Source organism: Cavia porcellus, unplaced genomic scaffold (genome assembly GCF_034190915.1).
Source record: "Cavia porcellus strain 051 isolate PalLab524CR breed Dunkin Hartley unplaced genomic scaffold, mCavPor4.1 scaffold_19, whole genome shotgun sequence".
NCBI classification, from domain to species: Eukaryota; Metazoa; Chordata; class Mammalia; order Rodentia; family Caviidae; genus Cavia; species Cavia porcellus.
In genome coordinates, this window is record NW_026947502.1 from 2442512 (window position 1) to 2457680 (window position 15169).

The following is a 15169-nucleotide window of genomic DNA, read 5'->3' on the forward strand; positions in this document are numbered from 1 at the left end:
TGCTGCTTCTCTCCTGTCATGTGCTCCCTGAGCTCTTCAGCTCTGGAGACCGAGTCCTTTGTCCACACAGAAGCCCAATGGGTTGGACTGTGCCCCCCAACCTGCGAGAAGATCGACAGCAGCCTTATCTGCAGCTCCAGAGCCCCGGGCTCACTCCCATGCTCCCCAGCTCTGATCAAACAGCCCAGCAGACTTGGAGACAAAGGGGCCCACCACGCTCTGCAAGCTCGTTTCCTTCCCACGGTCGGTCCGGGGAGACACTGCAGCCCTTGTCAGGGCCTCGCAGGCAGCGGGCAGGTGGTTGTGTGTGCTACCCCGCTGTGAGGTCGGCCCTGCAGGAGCCGAGCCTGGGCAGCAGTAGCAGGCTTCACGTGGGCAATGAATGACCTGTCCCTCTTGTCCATGTCCTTGATGGGGCGACTGGCAGGGCCTCAGAAGAGCGAGAGACCTTTGGGCCTTGTGTCCTTAATCTAGAACAGTATGGCAAACCTTTGAGAGCTTTTGGTGATGGCAGATAGCCTGCTGTGACACGCATGCCGTAGGTTCGCCACCACTGATCCACAAGAAGGTGGTGTTGTGGGGCAAGCCTTGTTCCCCCAAAGATGTGCCCCAGTCCTGGTCCCTGATCCCTCTGAAGGTGACCTTGTGTGGCAGTGGGTCCGTTGCAGATGCCCGTTAGCCCTCTGTTATCCAAGGCCACTTCCTGAGAACCGCATCGCGGGTCTGGAGCCGTGGTCAGTGTCTGCTGTAAGGGGCTTTTTCATCCTGTGCATCCAGATCTGCAATAAAGCTTAACCTATGCCTCAGGCACAGGAGACATGACTATCACTAATGAAAACAGATACAGCAGCGCGCTATGCTGCCGTGAGGGCTACACCGTTGTGGCCTTGGACACATCCACTGTGCTTTCACCCTTTTGTCCAGAGGAAGCCCGTGGCGGCTCCTTCTGGGCCTCAGTTGTCAGCTCTGCTGTTCCTGTGCTTTGGAGCCATGCGGGTCCCGAAATAGTCACCATAAGAGGGCCTCCTGGGTCGATGCCGGCCCGGCCCGGGCCTCCGTGTGCCCTGCATGCACCTGACACACGGGGTCAGAGCCAGCAGCTCGGGCCTGAGAGGGCTGGAGTCCAATCTTGCCCGTTCTACTCTGCATGCCCTGGAAGGCCTCGGGTTCACTCACCTGGAGTCCCGTGTGGGAACTGGGAATGTTATGTAACAGTGCGATCTCACTGTGTGCTCCCTCCCCTCTGGTTTGTTGCTCACTGTGTGAATGAAACAAAGCGGAAGCTGGTCAGGTCGTGCGGCTCGGGGGTCAGGGGGCTTGGGCTGTGTCTGGGTCCGGGGACTCTGCACCTCTCCGCGCTCGGCACCTTCAGACAGCTTTCCCTTGGGGTCCCCGGAGCACCCAGTAGGTCAGCCCCACTTCCTCCCTTGGTAAACTGTGCTTCTTTCTCCCAGTCCCAGAATCCGGGGATGCAGGTGGTGCGGGCGCAGCTGTGCCCCCTCGGCGTTCCCTGGCTGGAGCCCCGAGTGCAGTGCCTTGGAATAGAGCTGTGCTTGGAGATGGGCCGTGGAGGTGCTGGGGTCATTAGGGTGAGCTGGCTCGAGGGAGCGGGACACAGACAGCCCTCCGGGGAGCCAGCCTGCGGGCCTTCATTCTGGACTTCCGCCCTGCGGAGTGCTGAGATAGCGGTGCGTCCCCGCCGTCCCAGTCACCCAGCCTGTGGTCCTCTTCCTGGAGCCTCAGGGCACACTGACCCCAGGGGTTACCGCTCGCTGGGTTCGGAAAGGGGAAACAGTGCTGGAAGCCGCAAGCAGGGACCGCACACGATGTAGAGAAGGCACTCAGTGTGCTGGAACTGCCTTTGGGTGCGCCTGGGTGTCGGGGTCACTCCCCAGTGGACCCCCTGTAGTGGAATGTGGCACTTACTGCGCTGGACCTGCAGCTGCCCTAGCTTAGTGCCCAGGGTCTGCAGAGCGAGGCTGTGCCCGCACCCTGGGAGGATGGCAGCACAGCACACACAGCACAGCACAGCACAGCACACTCCAGGGAGGAGGTCTCAGCCTCACTTTGAAGGATGTGTGTGAAGTTTTCCCTCCACCGTGAAGCGGAGAACTTAGACGTGGCATCACCAAAGCTCACGGGCGCCTGTCCTGTACATAGTTAGCCGTTCTCTGTTTTTATGTATTTTACTAGGATAAGAGACAAAAAAAAGCACAGTGTTGGCCCCAACCTGCCTGGCGCATGGCGGGGGCCCGCTCTAGGCAGTGGACACGCCTGGAGGCCGGGGTGCGTGATTGGCCAATGGCAGGGTGGCGAGCACCCTTGGAGCCAGAAAGGTGGCCGTGGTGGACAGTCGGTGCTGCTGGAAACGTGGGGGGCAGGGTGGCTTCCCTGGGAGGACTGGGGCAGCTATTTTGCTGTTCTGAGAAGAAGAAAAACAGGTACAGCTGGGAAACCACAGCCACAGCCACGGCCAGCTCGGTCCTGCTGAGGGACAGCTGGCCAGGTCGTGCTTGCTGGGGCCCCTAGACCTGTTCCAGGCCCCCCACAGTGTGCTAGGTCTGTCCCATCCCTCTCCTGAATTTCTCTGAGAGGCAGTGGGGCTGGGATGTGACTGTGGGTTCAGCCACGGCTGCACGAATTCCATCGCCGACCGACCCCGCGTCCACAGTCAGGTCACTGCCTCCTCTGTGCCCCAGGTGTCCCACTGTGGGTTGGCGTTGCTGAGGGCATCACTGAGGGGGGCCAAGGGGGTTGACATGCAGGCAGCATGGCTCTGCTTCCCCGGAAGGAGCTGTGCTCCCTGGGACCAGCTCTGCATCCTCAGCTGGGCTGCGGGGGGCAGGAGAGGAGTGCAGAGTCGGCGGGGGGCTGGGAATGTTCTGGAAGAGAAGAACAAAGGCTGGACATACTTCACTCTCATCGTCTCCTGGAATGCGGGTGACAAAGTGCAGATGACACAGGAGCGGGGGTGCGGAGGGAGGGAAGCCGTGCAGCACAGGCCATCTGGCGGCCGCGCCCAGCACCCCAAGGCCTGCGCACATGGCCTGCTACCTTTGTTCCCCCACACTGGGTACTCGCAGGGCTCAGCCTCCCTGGACGTGATGAGGAATGTTCCGGAAAGGTGAGAATGTACCTGTCACCATTCAGAGGCACCGTGCACTTTCCAGGTTGTGTGTGCTGTGCTCGCAGTGCATGTGCAGGGTGATGTTCTAGACCCTGGAAGCTGGAAATCCCCAGGTCTGTGAAAATACCGGGAATTCTGAGCAGAGGAGCAGACTACACACGAGAGAAGGTAAAACACGGCCCGGAGCTGGTGCAGCCCCTAATGCACGGCATCCGTTGCTTACGGAAAATGTGGGAGCGGAGCAGAAGTGGTAAACGTCACTGGTACCCAGCTGCTCCCTGGAGCTGGGGGCTGAGGGGTGAGTGGGGGGAAGGAGCCGTGCACTTTTAGGAGATGTCTGCAAAACCAGTGTGGTGGGAGGCTGAGGCAGGAGGGTCATAAATTTGACCTCAGCCAGGGCAACTTAGTCACTTACCAGAAACTTATCTCAAAAAATAGAAAAAGATCTTGGGATATGACTCAGTGTGAAGACTCTGGGTTCAATCCCCAATACTTCCCCACCCCCAAATTCTTTTTTGAGTTCTTTGCAGAATTTTAAAAATGATGCTAAAAAAAACCCTCAAAAAACAAAAATAAAATTAAAACAAAACCACACAAATGTTCTGTTCCTGCTGACTTGAGTTTACGGCAAAACTAAACCGCCTAGCAGGCAGGTATCTCACGTGCAAGCTGAAAGAAAGCTTGTGTCTGATGTGATGTTTGGTTTATGCAGTGATCTTCTGTTTCTGTACTTTCTCCTCCAGAACCTTCTGAGGAATGCGCCCGGTTGTGCCACTGAACTGTGCATAATACTTGTTCACTCACTCGCCCATCCATTCAGTCACCATCTCTCTGTAACTTTTTGTGCTGGTCCTCGGGACTCGCTGCCCGAGGCTGAGAGAGGATTGTACACCCAGCTGTTAGATGGCACAGGGTGAGAACCATAGCAGCCCGAGAATGGGACCGAGCGACCCCTCCAGGTCAGATTGGCAGGGAGGTCAGGCCTCCCTGGGAAAGTGGCTGCTGGGCAGCAGGGTGGCTGCCGCTGGGCCATCTGTCCCCAAGGCCTGATTTCCTCCCAAGAGGGGAGGGGAGCTGGGCAAGTGGCACACTCAGGGTGGCCAGTGAGGGGCTGCAGGGCAAAGGCAAGTCCAGGGCTTGGAAGGGCTGGGACCGTGCCCCCTGGATGCTCTGCAGAGGACAGAGTGGAGCTGTGCCCTGTGGGGAGAGGGGCTCTGGAGACACCAGGATGGCCGCGAGGATCCACAGCAGGGCACATGTGGCAGTGCCAGGCCATGTGGCAGCTTGACTGCAGACAGGATGGACGGATGGGGTGGGGGGACGGGGGACGGCCCTGACCTGAATGCTCGGCCTGATCAGACCCAGGAAATCCCCTGGAGGATCCCGTGGAGGGAAGGGATGGCAGCTCGCGTGGTTTGGGGTAGTGGCTGTGTGAACCAATTTGTGAACCCACTGATGAATGGAAAAAAAATAATTAGAAGTCTCCTTCTCAGGCACAGTCTAGCCACTCCAAATCTATTAATTATCGAATGGATTGTGACCCATAGTGAAGATCTTGAAATTTAACTGTGCTCTGACCTTTGGGCTTTAGAGATCTCTGTGGCCACCAGAGGGAGCCCATTATGTTTTTTAAAAATTCCATAGAAACCGTAGAATTTAAAAGAAAAGAACCATTGTTTTAAGTCCACATGTGTTTAACTGGAAAGCACACAGAAGTTTGGACCAAGGGCAGACACACGTTGTTAGCTCCATTCTGGTATTTTTTTTCTCCTACTGTAATGGAAGTTCCCCCCTTGGAATTTTCCGGATGGTTCTGGAGTCAGGTGGTTCTCTTGTCAGTTTGGGGAGCTCATGGTGGTGCCATGAAGGGTAAAATGTCACCGGAAGTGCAGCCCCGGAAGCACATTGCCCTGGCTCAGCCTGCATCGGGCCGGCCGACAGGGCGCGTCCTCCCTGGGCAGCTCTGTCTGGAGAGGTCTGCGGTGGCACTGCTTTCCTCCTGAGTGACACCTGCTCCTCACTCCGGGTCCTAGCCCGAGAATATCCCACAGGGACGTAGAGGACCCAGGCGGACCTTGGAGCTGCCCACAGATCATGAGAAAACAGTCACTCTGAAATTCCCAGTCCACCTGGACTTTGCCTGAGTGGCCTGAGGCCAGCACCATGGAGCAGTGACTGCTGCTCGGCCTGCAGGCCTTCGCCCCTGGACATCAGCTCACAATGTCTGGAGACATTTTGGGGTCACAGTTTGAGAGGGTGAAAAGTACTGCAGTGCCTGAGGAAAAAATCAAAACTCAAAATTGGAGGTATGGTTTCTAGTGCACGTGTAGCATCGGTGAGCAAAGTACAACGGGAAATGCACCCGTGGGGTCGGGGAGGGGGGCAAGCCAGCGAGCTGGCACTCTTCTGTAGTCTCAGCAGCTCGGGAGGCTGAGGCTGGAGGGTCACTTGCGCTCAGGAATATGAGGTACATGCTTTTCTGAACCCCCTCACCTAATTACGGAGGCTGGCAAGTCTCAAGTCTGCAGCTGGGTGGTTCTGCTGGGGCTGTCGCTCCGGCCCTGAAGGCTGGAGACCGCGGAGCAGCCTTGTGCCGTCTGAGGCCTGAGCCTGTCTTCCTGGGGGCGCCGTTTGTTCTGCAGAGGCTCCCATGGTTGGTGTCCCCCACATTTCTCTTTGCTCAGAGGTGGCCAGTTAAACAGTTCTGTCTGGCCCCGCACGCGGTGCAGACCCAGGGTGACATCTGGGTGCCTGGCGGAGCCCCGTGCTGACCTGCACACTTCCCTCCCACCCCAGCACCTCTCCGTCTCTGCCTGGCTTTCCTTTCTCCCCCTTCTTTCTCTCCAGCAGTCAGTCCTTCTGTCCTCCCCCTGCGCCTCCTTCACACCCTCGTCCACCTTGGCCCTGCGGGTCTTCTTTGGGCTGTGGGGCCGTGTGGCCTTGGGGGGGCCCCCTCCGTGGGTCTCCACAGCCTTGCAGGCCGGGCAGCTGGTCCCTGGCTTTGCATTTCTCAAGCTGATTCCTGGCTCCCACCCTGAACTGTTTTCTCTCTCAGATCACATCACCTTCACATCCCTTTAGGAGTGACTCAGTTTCCCCGCTGCGCCTTCTGCCCAGAACCTGTGTGCTGCTTCTCCCCGTTGTCACACCCGGTTCACAGCAGCCAGGCTGGGGTCAACCTGTGTGTCCACAGGTGGACAAGTGGATGAAGGCTACTTCCCGGCTCCCCAGGACAGGGCCTGGGCATGTGCGGCCACGCGGCTGGAACTGGACGACATTAAGTGGAGTGAGTGAGGACAGAGGAATCCGCATGACTCACTCTTGGGTGAAGTCTGAGGAAGCTGAGCTCATGGAATCAGGAGCCTAATGGTTACCAGAGGCCGGGCCGGAAGGGGCAGGGGAGGGAGCTGGGCCAGCAGATGCCAAGCCAGGGTCACACAGGCAGAACAAGTTTTGGGGGTTCTGTGTTGCAACCGAGGGACCACAGTAGCAGGACCTACTGAATATTCCACAGAGGCCAGGAGAGGTGATGTTCCCACCACAGAGATGTGATAAACATGTGACCTGATGGATCCGCTGAATGCTTCCACTCGATTGCTGCTCAGCACACTGAGTGAAACACGGCGCTGTACTCTGACTATGTCAGTTGTCACTGCAGTTAAAACCAGCATCTTAAAGAAGGTGCTGGTTTTTCGAGGCCTGTCTGAGGAACATCCCTCATTTTCGGCACAATGGGTGGCCCCGGCGTTGTGACCCCACCACGCTGTGGGCCCTCAGCCGTGTCGCTGCCTCACCTGTCACCCTCCATGGCCCAGGGAGTCCTTGGGGACAGGGCATGGCGGGAGGGAGGGCAAGCCCTGCACTTCCTAAGGAGCATACGGAGGCTGAGGCAGGTAGATCTCGAGTCTGAGCCCAGCCTGGCAGTGTAGCCACTGAGCCAGTCCCTGGCTTGGAAGGAAAAGCTGAAAACAGTGACTAGGTCCTCAGTGCAGTCCTGGCCCCCTGGGTGTTGGAGAGGGGACAGCAGCGCGTGAATTTGGGCTCCTTTTATAAATGTGACTCGAAGCAATGGTGACAGGTCTGACAGAGGACCGTTCCCAGAAGGGCAGTAAACTCTAAGTCAGCCCACGCGGCTGTCAGTGCCCGTCCTGCGTTGTGCTGTGTCCGGCGCTGCTCACAGCATCATGAGGGCCTGCCCATCACACCCCACCACCCCTGTGTCCTTCCTAGGGCTCCAGCCCTGACCCGTTCCTCCTTGCTGGTCTCGGGTGCCCCTGGGCCGCAGCAGGCTCTGCTGAGTTCTGCCTTTGCCCCTGGGCTGAGGATGGAAAATCACTCGCATCTGCTGTGGTTCGGCCAAAGTCCCTTTCCAGAGGAGTCAGATCGGTGCCAGAGAAATATGTTCCTGCAGGGAGACAGCTGGCAGCCCCGCCCCTGCATGCGGCGCCACACGCATGGCCCGTGCAGCTCCCACTGCGCCAGCCCCAGGCCACCTGCACCATCACGTGTGGGCACTGTGAGGACCTGGTCGTCCCAGACAGACGCCTGTCAGGGCCCGAAGGCCACCTCTGCGCCTGCCTCTCCACCGCCGCTGCTCTCTGCCCTTCAGCCCCTGGTAGGGGCAGAGGTGGCTTCTGCACGAAGCCCTCACCCTCAGCCTGCCTTCCGTCGTCAGCCCAACAGAAACAGGCAGTACGGGCAGAGACGGTTACCCCAGCTGGGCGTGGTGGGGCACCCTTGTCACCCCAGCATTCTGGGAGGCGTGGCTGAAGCAGGAGGATCCTGAGTTCAAGCCCAGTGTGACCCTGTCTCCAAAAACAACAAACGAAAAACAACAAAATGGGCCCGTGGTGCAGCTGGGGGTGGAAGCCCTGGGTTCATTGCTGGACATCACAAAAGAAAAGGGAGGGAAAGGAAAGGAAGGGAAGAGGAAGGGAAAGAGAAGGGGAAGGGGAAGGGAAAAAGGGAAAAAAACAGAAGCCTTTGCCATATGGTGCCTTCACCCCTCAGCTTTACCAGGCTCCCCACCGTGCAGCCGCTCCTGCTTGGGCCCTAGGGGCTCTTATGCAGCATCCCACGGGACTGAGCAGCTGTCCAGGGGGCCTGCAGGGGCAGCTCCAGGGCAGCTGTCAGCTGTGCAGGGCCTCTGGTGTCACCCAGGGCGCAGGGAAGAAGGGAGCCTGGGGAGGGCCAGGGTCCCAGGGATCATCAGCAAGCTGATCACCCGCAGCCGACCGCGCTGTCCTAGGCACAGAGGGGCAGCCTCGCAGAGCAGAGCACTGGGTGTAGCTGCACCCTGTGACTTCAGGGTTGTGTCACTGGGCATGAGAGTCAAGCATAGCCTGGACCCGAGCCTGCATCTCTGCAGCAGCCTCCGTGGCAGGGCTGAGACGGCCTTGCCTGTGCGTGCAGGGTGCCCTGTGGGCTGTGGGAGGTGGTGTCTGGCTGTGGCCCATGTGGTCTTTGTGGGTGGGAAGGGACCAGGGGGAGAACTGGGGAGGGCAGAAACCCCCTCCCGAGGGAGGTGGCACTGCCTGGGAATGGTGGCCGCTGTCCCTACCTCCACGGCAGAATTCGGATCATTTCTAAGAGTGCAAAGTTTTCCAGCTCTGACTTCTGGCTGTACCCCAAAGTATACATCCTGCTCCCTGGATTCTGAGCTCCCTGAGAGCTGCGCTGGGGTCCCTCCCTCCTCAGGACCATCGGGATGCTGTTGGGGGACGGGAGGGAATGTGGGATGAAGACTGGGATGGGGGTGCCGTGAGGGGGGTGCTGTTGCCCTCTGGTCTGAGTGTTTGTGTACCGTTCATGTACCAGAACCCCAGAGACTCTGTGATTATCAGGGAGGTGAAGGTGTTAGCCTGGCAGTCTCTGAGGGGCGAGGGGCCTCATCTCAAGGACCCAGGGAGCCCAGGGCCTTCCCGGCAGCACCCACAGGGTGCTCTGGCCTTGGGCTTCATGGGAGCAGAGCTTTGGAATCACCCAATATGCAGCAGATCTCGGGGAGCAGGTGGTGGCACTACGGGGTGGGTGTGGTGCAGGCCACGGATCCACCCGCTGCACGTGGCTGGGACCTCGGCTGGGGAGCGCTGGCTCCTTCCTCCTGGCCGACCTTGCCCTGGGACTCCGCTGCACTCCAGGCTGCTCAGGACTGTCCAGTGGCTTCACTGCCAACCAGCACAGCCCGTTTCTACTCAGGAGTCCCCCAGCGACCCCAGAGTCCCTTTCCCATCTCCGTAGCACTGTCCTGTCACTGGAGTACACATGTGCATGTACATTGTTAGGAGTGGTGCCACGCCTGCACTTCGCTACTCTGAAGGCCGAGGCAAGAGATCACTTGAGCCAAGGAGTTAGAGACAAACGGGTAACAAAAAAGACTGTCTCCAAAAAATGCAATAAAATGAAATAACACAAAGTGTACTTCTTAAAAGCTGCAAATTTACTATGTGTCATTGCCTGTGGCAAGTTCTGTTTTGATACAAAGTATTCTTAACATGAGGCAGGGAGAGAGGCACTAAAATGTCCTTGGCGCACTTCATAAAAGGATCCCAGTTCTGCGTTTCAGCAGTCAGGAGGCTGAGGCAGGAGGATTACCATGAGTTCAAGGCCAGCCTGGACTACAGAGCAAGACAACCTGTCTCAAAAACAAAAACAAACACAAAACAAAACAAGACAAAAACCACAATTTTAATTTAAAAAAAAAGCCTTCCTCTTGCTGTATCCAGTCCTGCGCCCTGGAGTGTAAACGCGTTGTCAGTTCGCCTGGTGTCAGGCTTTTTCTGTGCTTAAACATGCGCACACTTTATGCGATACAGAAGTAAGATAATCCAGTCTGATGTGGTTTTTTATTTGGTGCCAGGTTTCGAGCTCAGGATCCTTCCCTTGCTGGAAGGCACTTACGCCACTGAGTTCTACCCATGGCCCTGAGGTGCCTTTCAACGCTGTCACAGTCAGTCCCCAGCCCTCCGATGCCCAGTCCCCGTCACAAGCCATGGCCTGTGGCCCCCACTGTGCTGGCCCTTGTTGGTTTTCCTTCTCCCTGGACATTTTCCACATTCTCCTCCGTACCCGCAGTTTTAACCTTTCCACTGCAAAGCCTCCGGTTTGTTTCCAGCTCCTTCTGCCTCCGGGTCGGGGGCCAGAGTGGCCAGCTGGCCAGCCAGGGAAGCGGGGAGAGGCTGGCTTCCTGATCTGCTGGCTCTGCCACCAGCTTGCACACCAGGAGACCTCTGTGCCTCTCTCCCTGCCTCCTCTTGCAAACACTGTGTCCAAACGGAACCTGCCACAGGCAACACCGCTTATTATAACAACAGGACACACCTGTCCACTTCTGGAAGTTGCACATGACTGCCTCCCCCGTGCCCCAGGACAGCGGGGCTCCCATCCGTCACAGCGTGGCCTGCTTCCGGCTCCGTAGGCTTGGGAGCGCCTGCCACGGAGTCCCCTGCATCCGTGGTCCCGCTCTGTTGGTCCGATCCGTCCATGCTGCTGTGTGGAGTTGTGGGTGGCTCACTGATGTGTTTATTTACCGTTTTTGGTGTGCTGTTGCCTGATGTTTGGGTAGTGTCCGTTTCTGGCTACTAGGGGTGATACTGTGGGCAGTCTTGTGTGTGTCTTGCCGGGAAGATATATGTTTACTTTTGTCATGTTTATGCCTCACAATGGAATTTCTGGGCTTGAGACACGTTAAAAGTTTAGTAAACGGCACCAAATGGTTTCCTTAGGCGGGTGGCGGTCTCACCAAGCGTCCAGGTTCCTGTCTCTCGCAGCCTCCCAGAACTTGACTTTTTCTTTTTTCTTGTTTCTTTTAGTCATTTCAGATCTTTTTCTGGACTTCCTTTTCCATCCATGTGCCAACGCCACCTTATTTCAATTAAGAAAAACTCATAGTAAATGTGGAGATCCAATTGTGTTTTGCTCTTAAAGATTCCTTTGGCTGTCCTTGGCCATTTGCATTGCATTTCTGAATTTTTATTTAAACACTGGTGTTTGGAGTTAGAGCCAGAGCCTGGCACATGCTAGGGAAGCGCTCCACAGCCTCAGCCTTTTTTTGTTTTGTTTTGTTTTTGAGACAGGGGCTCACTGAGCTGCCCAAGCTGGCCTTGAACCTGCAATCTTCCTGCCTCAGCCTCCGGAATAGCTAGGATTACAGGTATGCGTCATAATGCCTGCCCTCTGTATATGTTTTAGGATCACTTTACCAGTTTCTAAAAAATAACAATAACAATAAAACAAAACTTAAAGAAGCCTGCTGAGATTCTCTGAACGTGAATACATGCCGAGAAGGAGCGACAGTGGACAGAGCCGGGCGTGGATACCCGGGCAGGGTCTGCCACTCTGGGGCCCGAGTCTTTCTCTGAGGTTGCCTTGTAGCACTCTGTGTGGGGTGGGGGTGGGGCTCGTGTGTCCCATGGGATTTACGGTTAGGCATTTACCCTTGGTGCTATTTTAAGTAACGCTTTATTTCTGTGTAAAATTCGCCTTCTGAGCTGTGGGGGACTTTGCTTATTCTTCTTGCATCCTGAGACCTTGCTGCGCTCACTATTAATCCTCAGGGCTTAATGGCCTCTAGATTTTCCATGTATTTTCTGGCCCAGGTCTATAAATAGAGCTCCCCTTGTCCCGTGCCAGCCTCCTAAGCCTTGTTTCTTTCCTTGGCTCCGGGTTCTGGCAGGGACCTTGGAGAGGGCTCAGCTCACTGGCGAGCGCAGGTGTCCTGGTTTCGTAGCTGAGCTTGGGGTAAACAGTGAGCAGCCCCTAAAGTTACAACCCGTGCCTCCCAGATGGCACATGCTTTCCTCCTCCGGCCCAGCTGGCGGGCAGCACCTTGCACCTTGCGTTCCTGGGACAGCCCTGGCCTGCTGCGCCGTGTGTTGTCGCTGTGTCCCGTTTGCTAAGATTTTGTTGGGAGACTGAACTGTCTCTGTGGGGAGGTGGTCTGATGCCCTTTCTTCTGGTGCCAGGTCTTGGGGTCAAGGTTGTAATCATGAAACAAGCTGGGAATTAGTTTCTGTGTTTTGGAGACCGTTGTGTTAAACTCGAGTGTTGCTTTTTTCGTACCTGAAAGAATTCACCCAGGTCTAGAATTTTCTTTAGGCTTTACATAAGTAATTCAGTCATTTTAACAGCCTCAGAATGTGGCTTCATTATTTATTTATTTTTTTACTTTTTGGTACCAGGGATTGAACTCATGACCTTGTGCCTGCCAGGCAGGTGCTTGTGCCACTGAGCTACATCCCTGGCCACTGCTTCATTTTTCATAGCAGCTTTATTGAGATACAGTTAATGTGCCTTACGGTTCGTCTATTTAAAATTAGCCAGGTATGGTGGCACATGGCTGTAATCCCAGCACTTGGGAGGCTGAGGCAGGGCGATTGTTACAAATTTGAGATCAACCTGGGCTACAAAATAATCTCAAAAAGACAAAAACAAACAACAAAGCATAACATTAAATAATCCAAGCAGTGGGCTGAGGGGATGGAACCGGCTGCACATATGCTCCACCTCCAAGCCACACAGGGCCCAGGATTTTCCATACCCCTCAGGGCTTTGGAGTGTCCCACCACCCCACAGAGAGACTGTCTCCCGTTACCCATCGTCCTGGCGTCTTCTGGCCTCAGACACCGTTGCTCAGCCCTTCCTGCTTCTGTGCATGCCGAACCTTTCACGCAGCCACAGTTGTGCGGAGTCTGAGCTTCATACCGGCTTCTTTTCCATAGTGTTACCTGGTCCAGGTTCATCCACGTGGCCGCGTGCGTCAGCCCTTCCTCCTGGTCTCCTGTGGAGCGCCGCGGTCTGGTAGTCGCTTCTCCGGCTGTGCACACCCTGACATCCCATTTACTGCCACGAACGTTCCCGGCCGGTTTTATGGGAACATGCTGTTCCACTGCCTTGGGGCGGCACTGAGGAGCAGAGCTGCTGACTCCTTGGCTTCGTTGATTCTTACAGCCAGACCCTGCCATGGGCAGCAGAGTATGCTGGGGGGCCTCGCTGTGGTCACTTAGTGGCTGCGCTTCTCGTGGCTCAGAACACAGCTGCGGGTCGGGTCGCTGTGCCAGCCCCGAGCTGTGGGTCTGTAACAGGGCAGAGCAGAAACCGGGAACACTTGGAAGCATTTTAGCAGTTTTCCCAGTAATTTTGTGTCTGCTGAGTCTAACTTTTTTTAATGGCCAAATGCTTTCATTTTTTTGTCTTTTAAATTTTATTCTACCATGTTGTCATTTTAATGTATTTTACAAAACTGTGGGTCCCTGGCAGTGAGAAGAAAAGAAACAAATAAAGCACAAAAGGCCGCTTGCTGCAGATGGCCAGGCCGGCGCGGTCTCTGGTGCCCCCCTGCATTCCATTCCTGGGTGACCGTGAGAAACCAAGAGTGTGCCGAGCTCTGCACGGTGCCCCGACTCTTTGGGGGTGATTATGAGGAGGAGGAGGGGCCCTCACGTTCACCTGGGCTCATGGTTTGATGATACTGTCCTAGAGATGGATGGGTGCGTGCAGTGTAGCAGAAAGGCACAGTGAGTGGAGTATTATTTACTCTTCAGAAGAGAGATGGTTCTTCAGGCCTCAGCGTGGACGCATCGGGAGGACATTACACTAAATGAAGCTGGGTGGGCAGAGAGTGTGTGATCCCTCTCACGGGAGCGACACACAGCGGCCAGATTTGTGGAGACGGAGAGTAGCGTGCCAGAGACTGTGGCTGGGATTGGGGAGCGTCTCGGGCTTCGTTTTCTTGTTGCTGAGGCACACTGCTGATTATCCTGAAAGTTAAAGAGGGCCGGACTAGTGCAGCTCACAGTGTGCAGAGGTTTCCGTGCAGAGTCGACCGGCTCCGAGGCAGGGTGGCCTGGCAGAGGGACGCTGCAGAGGGGGAACAGCCCACGGCAGGGCAGGCCGCAGGGCGGTGAAGCAGCTGCCACTGCCTGTCCCTTTCATCCTTCCTCTAGGTGACTTCCTGTTGTCCACACCCAGCGCTGTGCCAGCCAGTCAGTGGGCTGAGTCAGTAAGCACACAGCCTTGATCCCAGCATCACACTGCAGACCCAGCCGCCTCTGAAAGCCCCACCATGACTGCCCGAGGCTTTGGGGGACTTGTAGACATGGAAGTGGCGGGAGTGGGGTCACTGTGGAATGGGATGGAGTCTCAGTTCGGGAGGATGAACAGTTCTGGAGACAGAAGGGTTGTCGACAGTATGACAGTGTGTGTTCATCTAAAGCTACTGGGTGATGCACTTGCTGATAGCGGAAACGCTGAATTGTGTGTTACATATATTTCACCACACTAGAAAACGATGGTTCATTTAAACACACGCAGAGAAGCCTGCTTCCCACGCACTGTGACAGGTGCAGTCTTGCTGGTCCTCACCACGGCCTCCACTCTTGCAGTTGGGAAAGTGGGTCTCTGGAGGGTGACCTGATTGTCCTCTGCCCCCATGACTCAGGCTGAGGGCCCCCACCAGGCTCGGCCGCTCTGACAAGTCATCGTTGGTGGGGTGCCACTCAGCGTCCCTTTCTGGAGGCTGGAAGCTGAGGTCAGGGCCACAGTGAGGGGGCTTGGAGAAGCCCTTTCCCTGGCTGCAGACCTCGGTACGAGAGAGAGCAGGAGCTCCCGTCTGTCCTTCTTACAAGGACACCGGCCCATCCCGGGTGCCCCACCCTCACTGCCTTGTGGATCCCCCTTTCCAAGCACCTGATCCCATTTAGAATGAGGGATTAGGGAAAGAGTTATGTCAGCTTCTAGTGCTCAGTCAGGAGCACTACACTTGTTGCGAAGAGACCTGGGCTTGCGTCCTGGCCCCCCTGAGCCGAGTCTCTTGTCTTCTGTACATTTTCCATCTGTGAAATAGATGAGTTCAGTGTCCGTGATCTCTGAGGTCTCTTCCATCTTGTCACCGTTATCTAGTGCTGTATTCCAAGAACCCTCAAACTGCACAGCTTCAGTCAGATTCTGCTCTGCCCAGGGTTAGGTGGGAGCCTGAGCTGAGACATGGGGAGCTTCACACACTCCCTGTCTGGCAGCTGATTGGAAGGAGCTGTGACTGGACTC

The 15169-nt window shown here is 56.2% G+C and overlaps 1 protein-coding gene and 1 long non-coding RNA gene across 2 annotated transcripts in view; one reads left to right on the forward strand and one right to left on the reverse strand.

Annotated features, from left to right (window-relative positions):
* The window catches only part of Col23a1 (collagen type XXIII alpha 1 chain), a 250231-nt gene that overhangs the window by 24248 nt on the left and 210814 nt on the right, over positions 1–15169 (forward strand). The gene's annotated exons all lie outside the window — the stretch shown is intronic.
* Positions 9546–14223, reverse strand: LOC134471566 (uncharacterized). Its single transcript, XR_010041007.1, has 2 exons — positions 10448–14223; positions 9546–9761 (listed from the first exon to the last, which is right to left on the reverse strand). It is a non-coding gene; the product is annotated as an uncharacterized LOC134471566 (long non-coding RNA).